This window comes from Phascolarctos cinereus, unplaced genomic scaffold, assembly GCF_003287225.1.
Source record: "Phascolarctos cinereus isolate Bilbo 61053 unplaced genomic scaffold, phaCin_HiC Scaffold_726;HRSCAF=1367, whole genome shotgun sequence".
NCBI classification, from domain to species: Eukaryota; Metazoa; Chordata; class Mammalia; order Diprotodontia; family Phascolarctidae; genus Phascolarctos; species Phascolarctos cinereus.
In genome coordinates, this window is record NW_027556098.1 from 399073133 (window position 1) to 399076294 (window position 3162).

A 3162-nucleotide genomic window follows, 5' to 3' on the forward strand; every position below is an offset into this window, starting at 1 on the left:
GTTTAAGTGATTTGCCCATAGTCATTCAGCAAAGAAATGTCAGAGGAAGGATTCTAATCTAGCTCTTCCTTCCTCCAAGTTCAACACCCTATCTACTATGCCACACTGATGCAAGCCATAGGCAAAAGTATTTTTCAGGGGAGAACACACATGCACACACACACACACACAATAAATTTTGTAGTATGCTTTTTTGTTTCCATTCTCTTCATTCTACTTTTCCTCTCCCTTCCTTTCCCTTCCCTTCTCTTTCCTTCTTCTCCTCATTTTAAAGCAATTGAGCTGGAACAATTAAAATGTGAATAAATAATTCTGGAAAGGAGACAAATCAGTCTTTAAAATAAATGCTATGGTGAGTCGGTACACCAGTCTCACATCTAACTCAGAACTTTTGCAACCTGACCAGCGACCTCAATCTCCCTGAAAATGGCAACTACTGTCAAGGATCAGCTGATTGTGAATGTCCTAAAGGAAGGCTAGTTTCCCCATAGTGAGATCACTGTTGTTGGGGTTGGTGCAGTTGGCATGGCATGTGTCATAAGTATCTTAACGAAGGATTGGGCTAATGAACTTGTCCTAGTTGATGTAATAGAAGACAAACTAAAGGGAGAGATGATGGATCTCCAACATGGCAGTCTTTTCTGCAAAACACCAAAGATTGTTTCAGGCAAAGACTACAGTGTGACTACAAGCTCAAAGCTGGTTGTTGCTATGGCTAGGGCATGTCAACAGTAGGGAGAAAGTCATCTTAATTTGGTCCAGCACAATGTGAATATCTTTAAATTCATCATTCCCAATATTTTTAAATATGCCTCTAATGACAAGCTGCTTATTGTTCCCAATCCAGCGGATATTTTTACATATGTGGCCTGGAAGCTAAGTGGCTTTCCTCAGAACCATGTTATTGGAAGTGATTGCAATCTGGACTCTGCCCATTTCTGTTACTCAGTGGGGGAGAGACTGTGTCCATTCTTCAAGTTGTAGTGGATGGGTCCTTGGGGAACATGGAGACTGCAGTGCTCCTATGTGGAGTGGTATGAATGTTGCTGATGTCTCTCTGAAGAATCTTTATCTTGCTTTGGTACCTGATGCTGATTCAGAGAATTGGAAAGATGTTCATAGACAGGTCGTTGAAAGTGCTTATGAGGTGATCAAGCTAGAAAGCTATACTTCCTGGGCCATTGGCTTGTCTATGACAAATCTGGTAGAAAGCATTATGAAGCATCTTAAAAGAGTGCATTCAATTTCCACCATGATTAAGGGCTATATGGCATTAATGAGGATGCCTTCCTTACTGTCCTACATGTTGGGGCATAATGACATTTCAGAGGTGGTGAAGGTAAACCTGAATGTGGAGGAGGAGGGCTGTTTATAGAAGAGCTCGGATACTCTTTGGGGAATCCAGAAGGAGCTGCAATTTTAAAGGCTTTTAATGTGCTGCCATTTTACTACTGAGAACATGACAGTGGTGAAGGGCTTATATATGATGTACTTTTCAAATAAGTCAAATCTTTCCTCTGGCTTGTGATTGAACACCAGAAATGTAAAACCTGTGAACACACTCTAGTCTCTTCCTAAAGTTAGAAATAGGGAACAGTACAGTGTGCCTACTATTTGTTAAACCCTGTTGTTCATGTATGATTCTGGATATGACTTGTACAGTCTCATTAGTTGGTGTCAAGCAAAGCCAACATTCCATAGATATATAACTACTTGCCTTGTATGTAGTTGTTACAGGTTCCCGTAGCTCTAGAAAACAACATTCCTGAATACAGAACACCATACGGTAGTAATACTTTATTGATGCACTGATTACCTTTGTGCTACCCTCCATTAGGGCTGCATAGAATAGCCCCATGTATCACCTTTCCTCATCTTCTCTATACATATATACATACATATATATATATATATATATATATATATATATATATATATATATATATATATATATATATGTATCAATAGCTGTAAATTTCCATATTATATGAAAAATCTACATATGTACAACAATGCAACCAATTCCTCAAGTGTCATATTAACCCTAAATGCTGAATAAACAACAAATAACAGATAAAAAATAAAATAGATGCCCCTCCCTCATCAAAAGATTAAACACCCTCCCCAGACTGGCATACTCTCCCTTCATGCTGTGTGTTACTACTACAGAGAGAGACAAGGAGAGAGACAAAGACAGAGACAGACAGACAGAGGGAGAGAGACAGACAAAGAGAGAAACAGACACAGAGAAAGACAGAGACAGAGAGAGAGAACTGAGGGGGAGGTCACCAAGTCTCTAGCTAAAGGCTCTTTGGGATGGGATGTACGCACCTAGCCAGCATGCATTCCTCCAGGAGCAGGAGGTGGGAAGCCATTAGATCACTATTTTTATGCCTTTCTTGTGTGACTGAGACATAATTAGGTCAATTTTCTTTTTTCCAGACTACTTCAAACAATTGGAGCCATTTAGCCAAGCAGGAGTGTTGTCCAAACATTTCATCCTAGCTATTCTGAAAAGAAAATCACCTAGATAACACAAGCCTTGAAAATCAATTGATTGATTTATCACTTTTAGAAACACGAGGCATCAAAATAAACCCCCCAGAGATGAATAGAAAGGGTTATGTTTGACAGTGGATGGTTTATTTGACTACTGTGCTCTACATAAGCGAACTAGGCTTGAAAATCTTCAGAAATAGTAAAAACCCAATCTGGCACATTGAAAGAGAGCTTGATATTTAGTAATGGACTTGACTTTCCTCCCAAATAATCTTTGCCAATGATGTCTTAGCTCATGTTCTTTTTTAAAAAATTCTCTTTGGAATGAATTCACAAAAATGCAGAATTTTGGATTTGGAAGAAAACTAAACACCTAGAGGTACATGTCATCCAACTCAGGTCCAAAGCAGAATCACCTCCACAGCATACCTGCCAACCTGTTCTTCATCTTTTGCTTGAAAATAGCCCATGAGGAGGAATCCAATTCCTCCCAAGGAAGCCCACTCTTTTTGTGTGTGTGTGTGGACTGTGCCTTAATTGCTAGGACTTTCTTTTTTCATTACAATGAATATAACTTTATGCAGTTGAAACTTCCATCCATTCACTACTCCTAGTTCTCCCATTCAGAATCAAAGAGAACAAATATAATCCTTCTATACTGAA

The 3162-nt window shown here is 39.1% G+C and overlaps 1 pseudogene; it reads left to right on the top strand.

The window, feature by feature from the left end:
- The first annotated feature begins 438 nt into the window (after positions 1–438).
- LOC110198035 (L-lactate dehydrogenase A chain pseudogene) lies at positions 439–1423 on the top strand (annotated as a pseudogene).
- The last annotated feature ends 1739 nt before the right edge of the window (positions 1424–3162 follow it).